The following is a 17,149-nucleotide window of genomic DNA, read 5'->3' on the forward strand; positions in this document are numbered from 1 at the left end:
TCATTTCACGGTGGCGTCTCCCTGGCCGAATCGGGCTGTAGCTCCGAAAACAAAGGAGAAACAAAAATAGGAAGTAAAACTGCCAATAGTGCCCTGTGTTCCCATGCGCTCACCCGCCCAAGTACTGACAAGGGCCAAAGTTGTTACGCATCGGCAATCGGACATTTTCTTTCATTTTCTCTAACCAGTGTATTCAAGATATTATGGCCATTGCCGAGTGAATGCTGTAGTGCTTCCCGACGAGTCGGGTTCGGATCCTCTGTCAACTTCCACGCAGGGTGATGATCATTTGGTCATCACACTCGCCAGCTGAAATCGGCGCTGCCTTTTCGCAGTAGTAAAAGAGAAGTGGCCCGTGGGGGGATCGAACCCACGACCTTCGCGTTATTAGCACGACGCTCTAACCAACTGAGCTAACGGGCCTCGGCAGATGCAGCTGCTCAGCCCTACGCTGGAATCAGATGGCATGAAGCCATACACCATTCCTATGGTCGTCGTGTGTCTGCTTCCCTAGTCTATATTCTGCTGACGGTCACGAAACAGTAGCTATATTGCGAGCAGGACGGGAAACGGCCGCTCGGACAGCTCAAACTTGTCACGATTAGTGTGGAAAAAATTCCGTTCCGGTACCGGGAATCGAACCCGGGCCTCCTGGGTGAAAGCCAGGTATCCTAGCCACTAGACCACACCGGATGCGGCCGTTTCATTCGACCGTTCGTACGGTCGCTTGTCGCATTGTCGCTCTCTTTGCGAGCATCTTTGCACATACTGACTGGCAAGGCGCGCACCTCAAACGTCGCAGAGCAATGCTTTTGGCTTCATGCTCTGCTGGGAGAAGAGGAATAGGGAAGCTGTATGTAGCAATAACAGGAAGTAAACATTTTCCCGCTGAAGCGTTGAAACGTTGTGGATAACAAACAAGAAATAAGTTGGCGCCCTAGCAACAGCACCACCTTCAGTCACAGAAAATTAGATGCCCCGGGTGACGATCGAACTCACGACCTTAAGATTATGAGACTTACGCGCTGCCTACTGCGCTACCGAGGCAGGCGATCGTTAGACCTTCTGGAATCTTGGTAAGTACCGAATACAAGTGGTAGAGAGTCTGCACTCCCTGGCTCATTTTTTCTGTTGCTACACGTGCATTCACGGCGCGGCAGGCAACTTGCGATGCTAGGCCGACGCCAGTATGTACAATAGCACGCAGGAGTCCAAACGAGCAGTCGTCCGCGCTGCATGATTGGTTCTTTCCACACGGAATCCCGCGGTTCATTCTCATGGCTCACGCAGTTCGAGTGCGAAAGACACGCAGCACCCCTACCGGAGAAAAAACAAAATGATGCATCGGCCGGGAATCGAACCCGGGCCGCCCGCGTGGCAGGCGAGCATTCTACCACTGAACCACCGATGCTCGGGCCAGCGGTACCTTCACGCTGCTTCCCGAGCAGATGTCTCAAGGGAAAGTGGGACTGCCGTCAAGCGCCGTAGCATTCTGTGGAGAAGATGCTGCAGACGCTGAATCCTGCACTGCACTGCTTAAAGATGCCGCCAGAACGCGGTCCTCTGCGTACTCTTGCGTCGCCGGCGCCGACTCTTGCCAAAGGATGCGAAATGTGCGCGGATACGCTGTCCGAATGCGTCTGGATGTGCTCCCCTAGCCTGCCTCGAAATGCGCCTGCCGGGTACGATCACCTTCGGCCGCTGCCGACAGGCGGGAAGCCGACTCAGCGCGGTGGCGGGGCGCTCGCTTGTGCGGTGGTGGTGTAATGGTCAGCATAGTTGCCTTCCAAGCAGTTGATCCGGGTTCGATTCCCGGCCACCGCAGCAGGCTTTTAATTTCGCGTATGAGTACTTTTGCCACGCGCTCTTAAACTATTGTTTTTTCGCCCTCTTACTCGCTGCATACCAGCCCTTAGTGTGTCTCGACTTGTCTCGCCTTTGCTCAGCTGACGCGAGAGCTGACGCTCTCAAATCGGCCTATATCAAAACGACAAGCACGAGAAACGACTGAGAGAGGTAAGGAGAGGCGAGGCGATGGACACACAGCACGCCCCCTTCATTTCACGGTGGCGTCTCCCTGGCCGAATCGGGCTGTAGCTCCGAAAACAAAGGAGAAACAAAAATAGGAAGTAAAACTGCCAATAGTGCCCTGTGTTCCCATGCGCTCACCCGCCCAAGTACTGACAAGGGCCAAAGTTGTTACGCATCGGCAATCGGACATTTTCTTTCATTTTCTCTAACCAGTGTATTCAAGATATTATGGCCATTGCCGAGTGAATGCTGTAGTGCTTCCCGACGAGTCGGGTTCGGATCCTCTGTCAACTTCCACGCAGGGTGATGATCATTTGGTCATCACACTCGCCAGCTGAAATCGGCGCTGCCTTTTCGCAGTAGTAAAAGAGAAGTGGCCCGTGGGGGGATCGAACCCACGACCTTCGCGTTATTAGCACGACGCTCTAACCAACTGAGCTAACGGGCCTCGGCAGATGCAGCTGCTCAGCCCTACGCTGGAATCAGATGGCATGAAGCCATACACCATTCCTATGGTCGTCGTGTGTCTGCTTCCCTAGTCTATATTCTGCTGACGGTCACGAAACAGTAGCTATATTGCGAGCAGGACGGGAAACGGCCGCTCGGACAGCTCAAACTTGTCACGATTAGTGTGGAAAAAATTCCGTTCCGGTACCGGGAATCGAACCCGGGCCTCCTGGGTGAAAGGCAGGTATCCTAGCCACTAGACCACACCGGATGCGGCCGTTTCATTCGACCGTTCGTACGGTCGCTTGTCGCATTGTCGCTCTCTTTGCGAGCATCTTTGCACATACTGACTGGCAAGGCGCGCACCTCAAACGTCGCAGAGCAATGCTTTTGGCTTCATGCTCTGCTGGGAGAAGAGGAATAGGGAAGCTGTATGTAGCAATAACAGGAAGTAAACATTTTCCCGCTGAAGCGTTGAAACGTTGTGGATAACAAACAAGAAATAAGTTGGCGCCCTAGCAACAGCACCACCTTCAGTCACAGAAAATTAGATGCCCCGGGTGACGATCGAACTCACGACCTTAAGATTATGAGACTTACGCGCTGCCTACTGCGCTACCGAGGCAGGCGATCGTTAGACCTTCTGGAATCTTGGTAAGTACCGAATACAAGTGGTAGAGAGTCTGCACTCCCTGGCTCATTTTTTCTGTTGCTACACGTGCATTCACGGCGCGGCAGGCAACTTGCGATGCTAGGCCGACGCCAGTATGTACAATAGCACGCAGGAGTCCAAACGAGCAGTCGTCCGCGCTGCATGATTGGTTCTTTCCACACGGAATCCCGCGGTTCATTCTCATGGCTCACGCAGTTCGAGTGCGAAAGACACGCAGCACCCCTACCGGAGAAAAAACAAAATGATGCATCGGCCGGGAATCGAACCCGGGGCGCCCGCGTGGCAGGCGAGCATTCTACCACTGAACCACCGATGCTCGGGCCAGCGGTACCTTCACGCTGCTTCCCGAGCAGATGTCTCAAGGGAAAGTGGGACTGCCGTCAAGCGCCGTAGCATTCTGTGGAGAAGATGCTGCAGACGCTGAATCCTGCACTGCACTGCTTAAAGATGCCGCCAGAACGCGGTCCTCTGCGTACTCTTGCGTCGCCGGCGCCGACTCTTGCCAAAGGATGCGAAATGTGCGCGGATACGCTGTCCGAATGCGTCTGGATGTGCTCCCCTAGCCTGCCTCGAAATGCGCCTGCCGGGTACGATCACCTTCGGCCGCTGCCGACAGGCGGGAAGCCGACTCAGCGCGGTGGCGGGGCGCTCGCTTGTGCGGTGGTGGTGTAATGGTCAGCATAGTTGCCTTCCAAGCAGTTGATCCGGGTTCGATTCCCGGCCACCGCAGCAGGCTTTTAATTTCGCGTATGAGTACTTTTGCCACGCGCTCTTAAACTATTGTTTTTTCGCCCTCTTACTCGCTGCATACCAGCCCTTAGTGTGTCTCGACTTGTCTCGACTTTGCTCAGCTGACGCGAGAGCTGACGCTCTCAAATCGGCCTATATCAAAACGACAAGCACGAGAAACGACTGAGAGAGGTAAGGAGAGGCGAGGCGATGGACACACAGCACGCCCCCTTCATTTCACGGTGGCGTCTCCCTGGCCGAATCGGGCTGTAGCTCCGAAAACAAAGGAGAAACAAAAATAGGAAGTAAAACTGCCAATAGTGCCCTGTGTTCCCATGCGCTCACCCGCCCAAGTACTGACAAGGGCCAAAGTTGTTACGCATCGGCAATCGGACATTTTCTTTCATTTTCTCTAACCAGTGTATTCAAGATATTATGGCCATTGCCGAGTGAATGCTGTAGTGCTTCCCGACGAGTCGGGTTCGGATCCTCTGTCAACTTCCACGCAGGGTGATGATCATTTGGTCATCACACTCGCCAGCTGAAATCGGCGCTGCCTTTTCGCAGTAGTAAAAGAGAAGTGGCCCGTGGGGGGATCGAACCCACGACCTTCGCGTTATTAGCACGACGCTCTAACCAACTGAGCTAACGGGCCTCGGCAGATGCAGCTGCTCAGCCCTACGCTGGAATCAGATGGCATGAAGCCATACACCATTCCTATGGTCGTCGTGTGTCTGCTTCCCTAGTCTATATTCTGCTGACGGTCACGAAACAGTAGCTATATTGCGAGCAGGACGGGAAACGGCCGCTCGGACAGCTCAAACTTGTCACGATTAGTGTGGAAAAAATTCCGTTCCGGTACCGGGAATCGAACCCGGGCCTCCTGGGTGAAAGGCAGGTATCCTAGCCACTAGACCACACCGGATGCGGCCGTTTCATTCGACCGTTCGTACGGTCGCTTGTCGCATTGTCGCTCTCTTTGCGAGCATCTTTGCACATACTGACTGGCAAGGCGCGCACCTCAAACGTCGCAGAGCAATGCTTTTGGCTTCATGCTCTGCTGGGAGAAGAGGAATAGGGAAGCTGTATGTAGCAATAACAGGAAGTAAACATTTTCCCGCTGAAGCGTTGAAACGTTGTGGATAACAAACAAGAAATAAGTTGGCGCCCTAGCAACAGCACCACCTTCAGTCACAGAAAATTAGATGCCCCGGGTGAGGATCGAACTCACGACCTTAAGATTATGAGACTTACGCGCTGCCTACTGCGCTACCGAGGCAGGCGATCGTTAGACCTTCTGGAATCTTGGTAAGTACCGAATACAAGTGGTAGAGAGTCTGCACTCCCTGGCTCATTTTTTCTGTTGCTACACGTGCATTCACGGCGCGGCAGGCAACTTGCGATGCTAGGCCGACGCCAGTATGTACAATAGCACGCAGGAGTCCAAACGAGCAGTCGTCCGCGCTGCATGATTGGTTCTTTCCACACGGAATCCCGCGGTTCATTCTCATGGCTCACGCAGTTCGAGTGCGAAAGACACGCAGCACCCCTACCGGAGAAAAAACAAAATGATGCATCGGCCGGGAATCGAACCCGGGCCGCCCGCGTGGCAGGCGAGCATTCTACCACTGAACCACCGATGCTCGGGCCAGCGGTACCTTCACGCTGCTTCCCGAGCAGATGTCTCAAGGGAAAGTGGGACTGCCGTCAAGCGCCGTAGCATTCTGTGGAGAAGATGCTGCAGACGCTGAATCCTGCACTGCACTGCTTAAAGATGCCGCCAGAACGCGGTCCTCTGCGTACTCTTGCGTCGCCGGCGCCGACTCTTGCCAAAGGATGCGAAATGTGCGCGGATACGCTGTCCGAATGCGTCTGGATGTGCTCCCCTAGCCTGCCTCGAAATGCGCCTGCCGGGTACGATCACCTTCGGCCGCTGCCGACAGGCGGGAAGCCGACTCAGCGCGGTGGCGGGGCGCTCGCTTGTGCGGTGGTGGTGTAATGGTCAGCATAGTTGCCTTCCAAGCAGTTGATCCGGGTTCGATTCCCGGCCACCGCAGCAGGCTTTTAATTTCGCGTATGAGTACTTTTGCCACGCGCTCTTAAACTATTGTTTTTTCGCCCTCTTACTCGCTGCATACCAGCCCTTAGTGTGTCTCGACTTGTCTCGACTTTGCTCAGCTGACGCGAGAGCTGACGCTCTCAAATCGGCCTATATCAAAACGACAAGCACGAGAAACGACTGAGAGAGGTAAGGAGAGGCGAGGCGATGGACACACAGCACGCCCCCTTCATTTCACGGTGGCGTCTCCCTGGCCGAATCGGGCTGTAGCTCCGAAAACAAAGGAGAAACAAAAATAGGAAGTAAAACTGCCAATAGTGCCCTGTGTTCCCATGCGCTCACCCGCCCAAGTACTGACAAGGGCCAAAGTTGTTACGCATCGGCAATCGGACATTTTCTTTCATTTTCTCTAACCAGTGTATTCAAGATATTATGGCCATTGCCGAGTGAATGCTGTAGTGCTTCCCGACGAGTCGGGTTCGGATCCTCTGTCAACTTCCACGCAGGGTGATGATCATTTGGTCATCACACTCGCCAGCTGAAATCGGCGCTGCCTTTTCGCAGTAGTAAAAGAGAAGTGGCCCGTGGGGGGATCGAACCCACGACCTTCGCGTTATTAGCACGACGCTCTAACCAACTGAGCTAACGGGCCTCGGCAGATGCAGCTGCTCAGCCCTACGCTGGAATCAGATGGCATGAAGCCATACACCATTCCTATGGTCGTCGTGTGTCTGCTTCCCTAGTCTATATTCTGCTGACGGTCACGAAACAGTAGCTATATTGCGAGCAGGACGGGAAACGGCCGCTCGGACAGCTCAAACTTGTCACGATTAGTGTGGAAAAAATTCCGTTCCGGTACCGGGAATCGAACCCGGGCCTCCTGGGTGAAAGCCAGGTATCCTAGCCACTAGACCACACCGGATGCGGCCGTTTCATTCGACCGTTCGTACGGTCGCTTGTCGCATTGTCGCTCTCTTTGCGAGCATCTTTGCACATACTGACTGGCAAGGCGCGCACCTCAAACGTCGCAGAGCAATGCTTTTGGCTTCATGCTCTGCTGGGAGAAGAGGAATAGGGAAGCTGTATGTAGCAATAACAGGAAGTAAACATTTTCCCGCTGAAGCGTTGAAACGTTGTGGATAACAAACAAGAAATAAGTTGGCGCCCTAGCAACAGCACCACCTTCAGTCACAGAAAATTAGATGCCCCGGGTGACGATCGAACTCACGACCTTAAGATTATGAGACTTACGCGCTGCCTACTGCGCTACCGAGGCAGGCGATCGTTAGACCTTCTGGAATCTTGGTAAGTACCGAATACAAGTGGTAGAGAGTCTGCACTCCCTGGCTCATTTTTTCTGTTGCTACACGTGCATTCACGGCGCGGCAGGCAACTTGCGATGCTAGGCCGACGCCAGTATGTACAATAGCACGCAGGAGTCCAAACGAGCAGTCGTCCGCGCTGCATGATTGGTTCTTTCCACACGGAATCCCGCGGTTCATTCTCATGGCTCACGCAGTTCGAGTGCGAAAGACACGCAGCACCCCTACCGGAGAAAAAACAAAATGATGCATCGGCCGGGAATCGAACCCGGGCCGCCCGCGTGGCAGGCGAGCATTCTACCACTGAACCACCGATGCTCGGGCCAGCGGTACCTTCACGCTGCTTCCCGAGCAGATGTCTCAAGGGAAAGTGGGACTGCCGTCAAGCGCCGTAGCATTCTGTGGAGAAGATGCTGCAGACGCTGAATCCTGCACTGCACTGCTTAAAGATGCCGCCAGAACGCGGTCCTCTGCGTACTCTTGCGTCGCCGGCGCCGACTCTTGCCAAAGGATGCGAAATGTGCGCGGATACGCTGTCCGAATGCGTCTGGATGTGCTCCCCTAGCCTGCCTCGAAATGCGCCTGCCGGGTACGATCACCTTCGGCCGCTGCCGACAGGCGGGAAGCCGACTCAGCGCGGTGGCGGGGCGCTCGCTTGTGCGGTGGTGGTGTAATGGTCAGCATAGTTGCCTTCCAAGCAGTTGATCCGGGTTCGATTCCCGGCCACCGCAGCAGGCTTTTAATTTCGCGTATGAGTACTTTTGCCACGCGCTCTTAAACTATTGTTTTTTCGCCCTCTTACTCGCTGCATACCAGCCCTTAGTGTGTCTCGACTTGTCTCGACTTTGCTCAGCTGACGCGAGAGCTGACGCTCTCAAATCGGCCTATATCAAAACGACAAGCACGAGAAACGACTGAGAGAGGTAAGGAGAGGCGAGGCGATGGACACACAGCACGCCCCCTTCATTTCACGGTGGCGTCTCCCTGGCCGAATCGGGCTGTAGCTCCGAAAACAAAGGAGAAACAAAAATAGGAAGTAAAACTGCCAATAGTGCCCTGTGTTCCCATGCGCTCACCCGCCCAAGTACTGACAAGGGCCAAAGTTGTTACGCATCGGCAATCGGACATTTTCTTTCATTTTCTCTAACCAGTGTATTCAAGATATTATGGCCATTGCCGAGTGAATGCTGTAGTGCTTCCCGACGAGTCGGGTTCGGATCCTCTGTCAACTTCCACGCAGGGTGATGATCATTTGGTCATCACACTCGCCAGCTGAAATCGGCGCTGCCTTTTCGCAGTAGTAAAAGAGAAGTGGCCCGTGGGGGGATCGAACCCACGACCTTCGCGTTATTAGCACGACGCTCTAACCAACTGAGCTAACGGGCCTCGGCAGATGCAGCTGCTCAGCCCTACGCTGGAATCAGATGGCATGAAGCCATACACCATTCCTATGGTCGTCGTGTGTCTGCTTCCCTAGTCTATATTCTGCTGACGGTCACGAAACAGTAGCTATATTGCGAGCAGGACGGGAAACGGCCGCTCGGACAGCTCAAACTTGTCACGATTAGTGTGGAAAAAATTCCGTTCCGGTACCGGGAATCGAACCCGGGCCTCCTGGGTGAAAGCCAGGTATCCTAGCCACTAGACCACACCGGATGCGGCCGTTTCATTCGACCGTTCGTACGGTCGCTTGTCGCATTGTCGCTCTCTTTGCGAGCATCTTTGCACATACTGACTGGCAAGGCGCGCACCTCAAACGTCGCAGAGCAATGCTTTTGGCTTCATGCTCTGCTGGGAGAAGAGGAATAGGGAAGCTGTATGTAGCAATAACAGGAAGTAAACATTTTCCCGCTGAAGCGTTGAAACGTTGTGGATAACAAACAAGAAATAAGTTGGCGCCCTAGCAACAGCACCACCTTCAGTCACAGAAAATTAGATGCCCCGGGTGACGATCGAACTCACGACCTTAAGATTATGAGACTTACGCGCTGCCTACTGCGCTACCGAGGCAGGCGATCGTTAGACCTTCTGGAATCTTGGTAAGTACCGAATACAAGTGGTAGAGAGTCTGCACTCCCTGGCTCATTTTTTCTGTTGCTACACGTGCATTCACGGCGCGGCAGGCAACTTGCGATGCTAGGCCGACGCCAGTATGTACAATAGCACGCAGGAGTCCAAACGAGCAGTCGTCCGCGCTGCATGATTGGTTCTTTCCACACGGAATCCCGCGGTTCATTCTCATGGCTCACGCAGTTCGAGTGCGAAAGACACGCAGCACCCCTACCGGAGAAAAAACAAAATGATGCATCGGCCGGGAATCGAACCCGGGCCGCCCGCGTGGCAGGCGAGCATTCTACCACTGAACCACCGATGCTCGGGCCAGCGGTACCTTCACGCTGCTTCCCGAGCAGATGTCTCAAGGGAAAGTGGGACTGCCGTCAAGCGCCGTAGCATTCTGTGGAGAAGATGCTGCAGACGCTGAATCCTGCACTGCACTGCTTAAAGATGCCGCCAGAACGCGGTCCTCTGCGTACTCTTGCGTCGCCGGCGCCGACTCTTGCCAAAGGATGCGAAATGTGCGCGGATACGCTGTCCGAATGCGTCTGGATGTGCTCCCCTAGCCTGCCTCGAAATGCGCCTGCCGGGTACGATCACCTTCGGCCGCTGCCGACAGGCGGGAAGCCGACTCAGCGCGGTGGCGGGGCGCTCGCTTGTGCGGTGGTGGTGTAATGGTCAGCATAGTTGCCTTCCAAGCAGTTGATCCGGGTTCGATTCCCGGCCACCGCAGCAGGCTTTTAATTTCGCGTATGAGTACTTTTGCCACGCGCTCTTAAACTATTGTTTTTTCGCCCTCTTACTCGCTGCATACCAGCCCTTAGTGTGTCTCGACTTGTCTCGACTTTGCTCAGCTGACGCGAGAGCTGACGCTCTCAAATCGGCCTATATCAAAACGACAAGCACGAGAAACGACTGAGAGAGGTAAGGAGAGGCGAGGCGATGGACACACAGCACGCCCCCTTCATTTCACGGTGGCGTCTCCCTGGCCGAATCGGGCTGTAGCTCCGAAAACAAAGGAGAAACAAAAATAGGAAGTAAAACTGCCAATAGTGCCCTGTGTTCCCATGCGCTCACCCGCCCAAGTACTGACAAGGGCCAAAGTTGTTACGCATCGGCAATCGGACATTTTCTTTCATTTTCTCTAACCAGTGTATTCAAGATATTATGGCCATTGCCGAGTGAATGCTGTAGTGCTTCCCGACGAGTCGGGTTCGGATCCTCTGTCAACTTCCACGCAGGGTGATGATCATTTGGTCATCACACTCGCCAGCTGAAATCGGCGCTGCCTTTTCGCAGTAGTAAAAGAGAAGTGGCCCGTGGGGGGATCGAACCCACGACCTTCGCGTTATTAGCACGACGCTCTAACCAACTGAGCTAACGGGCCTCGGCAGATGCAGCTGCTCAGCCCTACGCTGGAATCAGATGGCATGAAGCCATACACCATTCCTATGGTCGTCGTGTGTCTGCTTCCCTAGTCTATATTCTGCTGACGGTCACGAAACAGTAGCTATATTGCGAGCAGGACGGGAAACGGCCGCTCGGACAGCTCAAACTTGTCACGATTAGTGTGGAAAAAATTCCGTTCCGGTACCGGGAATCGAACCCGGGCCTCCTGGGTGAAAGGCAGGTATCCTAGCCACTAGACCACACCGGATGCGGCCGTTTCATTCGACCGTTCGTACGGTCGCTTGTCGCATTGTCGCTCTCTTTGCGAGCATCTTTGCACATACTGACTGGCAAAGCGCGCACCTCAAACGTCGCAGAGCAATGCTTTTGGCTTCATGCTCTGCTGGGAGAAGAGGAATAGGGAAGCTGTATGTAGCAATAACAGGAAGTAAACATTTTCCCGCTGAAGCGTTGAAACGTTGTGGATAACAAACAAGAAATAAGTTGGCGCCCTAGCAACAGCACCACCTTCAGTCACAGAAAGTTAGATGCCCCGGGTGACGATCGAACTCTCGACCTTAAGATTATGAGACTTACGCGCTGCCTACTGCGCTACCGAGGCAGGCGATCGTTAGACCTTCTGGAATCTTGGTAAGTACCGAATACAAGTGGTAGAGAGTCTGCACTCCCTGGCTCATTTTTTCTGTTGCTACACGTGCATTCACGGCGCGGCAGGCAACTTGCGATGCTAGGCCGACGCCAGTATGTACAATAGCACGCAGGAGTCCAAACGAGCAGTCGTCCGCGCTGCATGATTGGTTCTTTCCACACGGAATCCCGCGGTTCATTCTCATGGCTCACGCAGTTCGAGTGCGAAAGACACGCAGCACCCCTACCGGAGAAAAAACAAAATGATGCATCGGCCGGGAATCGAACCCGGGCCGCCCGCGTGGCAGGCGAGCATTCTACCACTGAACCACCGATGCTCGGGCCAGCGGTACCTTCACGCTGCTTCCCGAGCAGATGTCTCAAGGGAAAGTGGGACTGCCGTCAAGCGCCGTAGCATTCTGTGGAGAAGATGCTGCAGACGCTGAATCCTGCACTGCACTGCTTAAAGATGCCGCCAGAACGCGGTCCTCTGCGTACTCTTGCGTCGCCGGCGCCGACTCTTGCCAAAGGATGCGAAATGTGCGCGGATACGCTGTCCGAATGCGTCTGGATGTGCTCCCCTAGCCTGCCTCGAAATGCGCCTGCCGGGTACGATCACCTTCGGCCGCTGCCGACAGGCGGGAAGCCGACTCAGCGCGGTGGCGGGGCGCTCGCTTGTGCGGTGGTGGTGTAATGGTCAGCATAGTTGCCTTCCAAGCAGTTGATCCGGGTTCGATTCCCGGCCACCGCAGCAGGCTTTTAATTTCGCGTATGAGTACTTTTGCCACGCGCTCTTAAACTATTGTTTTTTCGCCCTCTTACTCGCTGCATACCAGCCCTTAGTGTGTCTCGACTTGTCTCGACTTTGCTCAGCTGACGCGAGAGCTGACGCTCTCAAATCGGCCTATATCAAAACGACAAGCACGAGAAACGACTGAGAGAGGTAAGGAGAGGCGAGGCGATGGACACACAGCACGCCCCCTTCATTTCACGGTGGCGTCTCCCTGGCCGAATCGGGCTGTAGCTCCGAAAACAAAGGAGAAACAAAAATAGGAAGTAAAACTGCCAATAGTGCCCTGTGTTCCCATGCGCTCACCCGCCCAAGTACTGACAAGGGCCAAAGTTGTTACGCATCGGCAATCGGACATTTTCTTTCATTTTCTCTAACCAGTGTATTCAAGATATTATGGCCATTGCCGAGTGAATGCTGTAGTGCTTCCCGACGAGTCGGGTTCGGATCCTCTGTCAACTTCCACGCAGGGTGATGATCATTTGGTCATCACACTCGCCAGCTGAAATCGGCGCTGCCTTTTCGCAGTAGTAAAAGAGAAGTGGCCCGTGGGGGGATCGAACCCACGACCTTCGCGTTATTAGCACGACGCTCTAACCAACTGAGCTAACGGGCCTCGGCAGATGCAGCTGCTCAGCCCTACGCTGGAATCAGATGGCATGAAGCCATACACCATTCCTATGGTCGTCGTGTGTCTGCTTCCCTAGTCTATATTCTGCTGACGGTCACGAAACAGTAGCTATATTGCGAGCAGGACGGGAAACGGCCGCTCGGACAGCTCAAACTTGTCACGATTCGTGTGGAAAAAATTCCGTTCCGGTACCGGGAATCGAACCCGGGCCTCCTGGGTGAAAGGCAGGTATCCTAGCCACTAGACCACACCGGATGCGGCCGTTTCATTCGACCGTTCGTACGGTCGCTTGTCGCATTGTCGCTCTCTTTGCGAGCATCTTTGCACATACTGACTGGCAAGGCGCGCACCTCAAACGTCGCAGAGCAATGCTTTTGGCTTCATGCTCTGCTGGGAGAAGAGGAATAGGGAAGCTGTATGTAGCAATAACAGGAAGTAAACATTTTCCCGCTGAAGCGTTGAAACGTTGTGGATAACAAACAAGAAATAAGTTGGCGCCCTAGCAACAGCACCACCTTCAGTCACAGAAAATTAGATGCCCCGGGTGAGGATCGAACTCACGACCTTAAGATTATGAGACTTACGCGCTGCCTACTGCGCTACCGAGGCAGGCGATCGTTAGACCTTCTGGAATCTTGGTAAGTACCGAATACAAGTGGTAGAGAGTCTGCACTCCCTGGCTCATTTTTTCTGTTGCTACACGTGCATTCACGGCGCGGCAGGCAACTTGCGATGCTAGGCCGACGCCAGTATGTACAATAGCACGCAGGAGTCCAAACGAGCAGTCGTCCGCGCTGCATGATTGGTTCTTTCCACACGGAATCCCGCGGTTCATTCTCATGGCTCACGCAGTTCGAGTGCGAAAGACACGCAGCACCCCTACCGGAGAAAAAACAAAATGATGCATCGGCCGGGAATCGAACCCGGGCCGCCCGCGTGGCAGGCGAGCATTCTACCACTGAACCACCGATGCTCGGGCCAGCGGTACCTTCACGCTGCTTCCCGAGCAGATGTCTCAAGGGAAAGTGGGACTGCCGTCAAGCGCCGTAGCATTCTGTGGAGAAGATGCTGCAGACGCTGAATCCTGCACTGCACTGCTTAAAGATGCCGCCAGAACGCGGTCCTCTGCGTACTCTTGCGTCGCCGGCGCCGACTCTTGCCAAAGGATGCGAAATGTGCGCGGATACGCTGTCCGAATGCGTCTGGATGTGCTCCCCTAGCCTGCCTCGAAATGCGCCTGCCGGGTACGATCACCTTCGGCCGCTGCCGACAGGCGGGAAGCCGACTCAGCGCGGTGGCGGGGCGCTCGCTTGTGCGGTGGTGGTGTAATGGTCAGCATAGTTGCCTTCCAAGCAGTTGATCCGGGTTCGATTCCCGGCCACCGCAGCAGGCTTTTAATTTCGCGTATGAGTACTTTTGCCACGCGCTCTTAAACTATTGTTTTTTCGCCCTCTTACTCGCTGCATACCAGCCCTTAGTGTGTCTCGACTTGTCTCGACTTTGCTCAGCTGACGCGAGAGCTGACGCTCTCAAATCGGCCTATATCAAAACGACAAGCACGAGAAACGACTGAGAGAGGTAAGGAGAGGCGAGGCGATGGACACACAGCACGCCCCCTTCATTTCACGGTGGCGTCTCCCTGGCCGAATCGGGCTGTAGCTCCGAAAACAAAGGAGAAACAAAAATAGGAAGTAAAACTGCCAATAGTGCCCTGTGTTCCCATGCGCTCACCCGCCCAAGTACTGACAAGGGCCAAAGTTGTTACGCATCGGCAATCGGACATTTTCTTTCATTTTCTCTAACCAGTGTATTCAAGATATTATGGCCATTGCCGAGTGAATGCTGTAGTGCTTCCCGACGAGTCGGATTCGGATCCTCTGTCAACTTCCACGCAGGGTGATGATCATTTGGTCATCACACTCGCCAGCTGAAATCGGCGCTGCCTTTTCGCAGTAGTAAAAGAGAAGTGGCCCGTGGGGGGATCGAACCCACGACCTTCGCGTTATTAGCACGACGCTCTAACCAACTGAGCTAACGGGCCTCGGCAGATGCAGCTGCTCAGCCCTACGCTGGAATCAGATGGCATGAAGCCATACACCATTCCTATGGTCGTCGTGTGTCTGCTTCCCTAGTCTATATTCTGCTGACGGTCACGAAACAGTAGCTATATTGCGAGCAGGACGGGAAACGGCCGCTCGGACAGCTCAAACTTGTCACGATTAGTGTGGAAAAAATTCCGTTCCGGTACCGGGAATCGAACCCGGGCCTCCTGGGTGAAAGGCAGGTATCCTAGCCACTAGACCACACCGGATGCGGCCGTTTCATTCGACCGTTCGTACGGTCGCTTGTCGCATTGTCGCTCTCTTTGCGAGCATCTTTGCACATACTGACTGGCAAGGCGCGCACCTCAAACGTCGCAGAGCAATGCTTTTGGCTTCATGCTCTGCTGGGAGAAGAGGAATAGGGAAGCTGTATGTAGCAATAACAGGAAGTAAACATTTTCCCGCTGAAGCGTTGAAACGTTGTGGATAACAAACAAGAAATAAGTTGGCGCCCTAGCAACAGCACCACCTTCAGTCACAGAAAATTAGATGCCCCGGGTGAGGATCGAACTCACGACCTTAAGATTATGAGACTTACGCGCTGCCTACTGCGCTACCGAGGCAGGCGATCGTTAGACCTTCTGGAATCTTGGTAAGTACCGAATACAAGTGGTAGAGAGTCTGCACTCCCTGGCTCATTTTTTCTGTTGCTACACGTGCATTCACGGCGCGGCAGGCAACTTGCGATGCTAGGCCGACGCCAGTATGTACAATAGCACGCAGGAGTCCAAACGAGCAGTCGTCCGCGCTGCATGATTGGTTCTTTCCACACGGAATCCCGCGGTTCATTCTCATGGCTCACGCAGTTCGAGTGCGAAAGACACGCAGCACCCCTACCGGAGAAAAAACAAAATGATGCATCGGCCGGGAATCGAACCCGGGCCGCCCGCGTGGCAGGCGAGCATTCTACCACTGAACCACCGATGCTCGGGCCAGCGGTACCTTCACGCTGCTTCCCGAGCAGATGTCTCAAGGGAAAGTGGGACTGCCGTCAAGCGCCGTAGCATTCTGTGGAGAAGATGCTGCAGACGCTGAATCCTGCACTGCACTGCTTAAAGATGCCGCCAGAACGCGGTCCTCTGCGTACTCTTGCGTCGCCGGCGCCGACTCTTGCCAAAGGATGCGAAATGTGCGCGGATACGCTGTCCGAATGCGTCTGGATGTGCTCCCCTAGCCTGCCTCGAAATGCGCCTGCCGGGTACGATCACCTTCGGCCGCTGCCGACAGGCGGGAAGCCGACTCAGTGCGGTGGCGGGGCGCTCGCTTGTGCGGTGGTGGTGTAATGGTCAGCATAGTTGCCTTCCAAGCAGTTGATCCGGGTTCGATTCCCGGCCACCGCAGCAGGCTTTTAATTTCGCGTATGAGTACTTTTGCCACGCGCTCTTAAACTATTGTTTTTTCGCCCTCTTACTCGCTGCATACCAGCCCTTAGTGTGTCTCGACTTGTCTCGACTTTGCTCAGCTGACGCGAGAGCTGACGCTCTCAAATCGGCCTATATCAAAACGACAAGCACGAGAAACGACTGAGAGAGGTAAGGAGAGGCGAGGCGATGGACACACAGCACGCCCCCTTCATTTCACGGTGGCGTCTCCCTGGCCGAATCGGGCTGTAGCTCCGAAAACAAAGGAGAAACAAAAATAGGAAGTAAAACTGCCAATAGTGCCCTGTGTTCCCATGCGCTCACCCGCCCAAGTACTGACAAGGGCCAAAGTTGTTACGCATCGGCAATCGGACATTTTCTTTCATTTTCTCTAACCAGTGTATTCAAGATATTATGGCCATTGCCGAGTGAATGCTGTAGTGCTTCCCGACGAGTCGGGTTCGGATCCTCTGTCAACTTCCACGCAGGGTGATGATCATTTGGTCATCACACTCGCCAGCTGAAATCGGCGCTGCCTTTTCGCAGTAGTAAAAGAGAAGTGGCCCGTGGGGGGATCGAACCCACGACCTTCGCGTTATTAGCACGACGCTCTAACCAACTGAGCTAACGGGCCTCGGCAGATGCAGCTGCTCAGCCCTACGCTGGAATCAGATGGCATGAAGCCATACACCATTCCTATGGTCGTCGTGTGTCTGCTTCCCTAGTCTATATTCTGCTGACGGTCACGAAACAGTAGCTATATTGCGAGCAGGACGGGAAACGGCCGCTCGGACAGCTCAAACTTGTCACGATTCGTGTGGAAAAAATTCCGTTCCGGTACCGGGAATCGAACCCGGGCCTCCTGGGTGAAAGGCAGGTATCCTAGCCACTAGACCACACCGGATGCGGCCG

The 17,149-nt window shown here is 54.4% G+C and overlaps 41 non-coding genes across 41 annotated transcripts; 8 read left to right on the forward strand and 33 right to left on the reverse strand.

Moving 5' to 3' along the window:
• Positions 1–349: 349 nt before the first annotated feature.
• Trnai-aau lies at positions 350–423 on the reverse strand. Its single transcript has one exon. It is a non-coding gene; the product is annotated as a tRNA-Ile (tRNA).
• Positions 424–621: 198 nt separating this feature from the next.
• Trnae-uuc lies at positions 622–693 on the reverse strand. The gene has a single exon. It is a non-coding gene; the product is annotated as a tRNA-Glu (tRNA).
• Positions 694–974: 281 nt separating this feature from the next.
• Positions 975–1,047, reverse strand: Trnam-cau. Its single transcript has one exon. It is a non-coding gene; the product is annotated as a tRNA-Met (tRNA).
• Positions 1,048–1,340: 293 nt separating this feature from the next.
• Trnag-gcc lies at positions 1,341–1,411 on the reverse strand. The gene has a single exon. It is a non-coding gene; the product is annotated as a tRNA-Gly (tRNA).
• Positions 1,412–1,752: 341 nt separating this feature from the next.
• Trnag-ucc lies at positions 1,753–1,824 on the forward strand. The gene has a single exon. It is a non-coding gene; the product is annotated as a tRNA-Gly (tRNA).
• A 581-nt stretch (positions 1,825–2,405) lies between these two features.
• Positions 2,406–2,479, reverse strand: Trnai-aau. The gene has a single exon. It is a non-coding gene; the product is annotated as a tRNA-Ile (tRNA).
• Positions 2,480–2,677: 198 nt separating this feature from the next.
• Positions 2,678–2,749, reverse strand: Trnae-uuc. The gene has a single exon. It is a non-coding gene; the product is annotated as a tRNA-Glu (tRNA).
• Positions 2,750–3,030: 281 nt separating this feature from the next.
• On the reverse strand, positions 3,031–3,103 carry Trnam-cau. The gene has a single exon. It is a non-coding gene; the product is annotated as a tRNA-Met (tRNA).
• A 293-nt stretch (positions 3,104–3,396) lies between these two features.
• Positions 3,397–3,467, reverse strand: Trnag-gcc. The gene has a single exon. It is a non-coding gene; the product is annotated as a tRNA-Gly (tRNA).
• A 341-nt stretch (positions 3,468–3,808) lies between these two features.
• Trnag-ucc lies at positions 3,809–3,880 on the forward strand. Its single transcript has one exon. It is a non-coding gene; the product is annotated as a tRNA-Gly (tRNA).
• A 581-nt stretch (positions 3,881–4,461) lies between these two features.
• On the reverse strand, positions 4,462–4,535 carry Trnai-aau. The gene has a single exon. It is a non-coding gene; the product is annotated as a tRNA-Ile (tRNA).
• A 198-nt stretch (positions 4,536–4,733) lies between these two features.
• Positions 4,734–4,805, reverse strand: Trnae-uuc. The gene has a single exon. It is a non-coding gene; the product is annotated as a tRNA-Glu (tRNA).
• A 281-nt stretch (positions 4,806–5,086) lies between these two features.
• On the reverse strand, positions 5,087–5,159 carry Trnam-cau. Its single transcript has one exon. It is a non-coding gene; the product is annotated as a tRNA-Met (tRNA).
• Positions 5,160–5,452: 293 nt separating this feature from the next.
• On the reverse strand, positions 5,453–5,523 carry Trnag-gcc. Its single transcript has one exon. It is a non-coding gene; the product is annotated as a tRNA-Gly (tRNA).
• Positions 5,524–5,864: 341 nt separating this feature from the next.
• Trnag-ucc lies at positions 5,865–5,936 on the forward strand. The gene has a single exon. It is a non-coding gene; the product is annotated as a tRNA-Gly (tRNA).
• Positions 5,937–6,517: 581 nt separating this feature from the next.
• Trnai-aau lies at positions 6,518–6,591 on the reverse strand. Its single transcript has one exon. It is a non-coding gene; the product is annotated as a tRNA-Ile (tRNA).
• A 198-nt stretch (positions 6,592–6,789) lies between these two features.
• Positions 6,790–6,861, reverse strand: Trnae-uuc. The gene has a single exon. It is a non-coding gene; the product is annotated as a tRNA-Glu (tRNA).
• Positions 6,862–7,142: 281 nt separating this feature from the next.
• Trnam-cau lies at positions 7,143–7,215 on the reverse strand. The gene has a single exon. It is a non-coding gene; the product is annotated as a tRNA-Met (tRNA).
• Positions 7,216–7,508: 293 nt separating this feature from the next.
• On the reverse strand, positions 7,509–7,579 carry Trnag-gcc. Its single transcript has one exon. It is a non-coding gene; the product is annotated as a tRNA-Gly (tRNA).
• A 341-nt stretch (positions 7,580–7,920) lies between these two features.
• On the forward strand, positions 7,921–7,992 carry Trnag-ucc. Its single transcript has one exon. It is a non-coding gene; the product is annotated as a tRNA-Gly (tRNA).
• Positions 7,993–8,573: 581 nt separating this feature from the next.
• Positions 8,574–8,647, reverse strand: Trnai-aau. Its single transcript has one exon. It is a non-coding gene; the product is annotated as a tRNA-Ile (tRNA).
• Positions 8,648–8,845: 198 nt separating this feature from the next.
• Trnae-uuc lies at positions 8,846–8,917 on the reverse strand. The gene has a single exon. It is a non-coding gene; the product is annotated as a tRNA-Glu (tRNA).
• A 281-nt stretch (positions 8,918–9,198) lies between these two features.
• Trnam-cau lies at positions 9,199–9,271 on the reverse strand. The gene has a single exon. It is a non-coding gene; the product is annotated as a tRNA-Met (tRNA).
• A 293-nt stretch (positions 9,272–9,564) lies between these two features.
• On the reverse strand, positions 9,565–9,635 carry Trnag-gcc. The gene has a single exon. It is a non-coding gene; the product is annotated as a tRNA-Gly (tRNA).
• Positions 9,636–9,976: 341 nt separating this feature from the next.
• Trnag-ucc lies at positions 9,977–10,048 on the forward strand. Its single transcript has one exon. It is a non-coding gene; the product is annotated as a tRNA-Gly (tRNA).
• Positions 10,049–10,629: 581 nt separating this feature from the next.
• Positions 10,630–10,703, reverse strand: Trnai-aau. The gene has a single exon. It is a non-coding gene; the product is annotated as a tRNA-Ile (tRNA).
• Positions 10,704–10,901: 198 nt separating this feature from the next.
• On the reverse strand, positions 10,902–10,973 carry Trnae-uuc. Its single transcript has one exon. It is a non-coding gene; the product is annotated as a tRNA-Glu (tRNA).
• A 647-nt stretch (positions 10,974–11,620) lies between these two features.
• On the reverse strand, positions 11,621–11,691 carry Trnag-gcc. The gene has a single exon. It is a non-coding gene; the product is annotated as a tRNA-Gly (tRNA).
• Positions 11,692–12,032: 341 nt separating this feature from the next.
• On the forward strand, positions 12,033–12,104 carry Trnag-ucc. Its single transcript has one exon. It is a non-coding gene; the product is annotated as a tRNA-Gly (tRNA).
• A 581-nt stretch (positions 12,105–12,685) lies between these two features.
• Trnai-aau lies at positions 12,686–12,759 on the reverse strand. The gene has a single exon. It is a non-coding gene; the product is annotated as a tRNA-Ile (tRNA).
• A 198-nt stretch (positions 12,760–12,957) lies between these two features.
• On the reverse strand, positions 12,958–13,029 carry Trnae-uuc. Its single transcript has one exon. It is a non-coding gene; the product is annotated as a tRNA-Glu (tRNA).
• Positions 13,030–13,310: 281 nt separating this feature from the next.
• On the reverse strand, positions 13,311–13,383 carry Trnam-cau. Its single transcript has one exon. It is a non-coding gene; the product is annotated as a tRNA-Met (tRNA).
• A 293-nt stretch (positions 13,384–13,676) lies between these two features.
• Trnag-gcc lies at positions 13,677–13,747 on the reverse strand. Its single transcript has one exon. It is a non-coding gene; the product is annotated as a tRNA-Gly (tRNA).
• A 341-nt stretch (positions 13,748–14,088) lies between these two features.
• Trnag-ucc lies at positions 14,089–14,160 on the forward strand. Its single transcript has one exon. It is a non-coding gene; the product is annotated as a tRNA-Gly (tRNA).
• Positions 14,161–14,741: 581 nt separating this feature from the next.
• Positions 14,742–14,815, reverse strand: Trnai-aau. The gene has a single exon. It is a non-coding gene; the product is annotated as a tRNA-Ile (tRNA).
• A 198-nt stretch (positions 14,816–15,013) lies between these two features.
• On the reverse strand, positions 15,014–15,085 carry Trnae-uuc. The gene has a single exon. It is a non-coding gene; the product is annotated as a tRNA-Glu (tRNA).
• A 281-nt stretch (positions 15,086–15,366) lies between these two features.
• Trnam-cau lies at positions 15,367–15,439 on the reverse strand. The gene has a single exon. It is a non-coding gene; the product is annotated as a tRNA-Met (tRNA).
• Positions 15,440–15,732: 293 nt separating this feature from the next.
• On the reverse strand, positions 15,733–15,803 carry Trnag-gcc. The gene has a single exon. It is a non-coding gene; the product is annotated as a tRNA-Gly (tRNA).
• Positions 15,804–16,144: 341 nt separating this feature from the next.
• Positions 16,145–16,216, forward strand: Trnag-ucc. Its single transcript has one exon. It is a non-coding gene; the product is annotated as a tRNA-Gly (tRNA).
• A 581-nt stretch (positions 16,217–16,797) lies between these two features.
• On the reverse strand, positions 16,798–16,871 carry Trnai-aau. Its single transcript has one exon. It is a non-coding gene; the product is annotated as a tRNA-Ile (tRNA).
• Positions 16,872–17,069: 198 nt separating this feature from the next.
• Trnae-uuc lies at positions 17,070–17,141 on the reverse strand. The gene has a single exon. It is a non-coding gene; the product is annotated as a tRNA-Glu (tRNA).
• Positions 17,142–17,149: the final 8 nt, after the last annotated feature.

This window comes from Schistocerca americana, unplaced genomic scaffold (assembly GCF_021461395.2).
Source record: "Schistocerca americana isolate TAMUIC-IGC-003095 unplaced genomic scaffold, iqSchAmer2.1 HiC_scaffold_473, whole genome shotgun sequence".
In the NCBI taxonomy this organism is placed as follows: domain Eukaryota; kingdom Metazoa; phylum Arthropoda; class Insecta; order Orthoptera; family Acrididae; genus Schistocerca; species Schistocerca americana.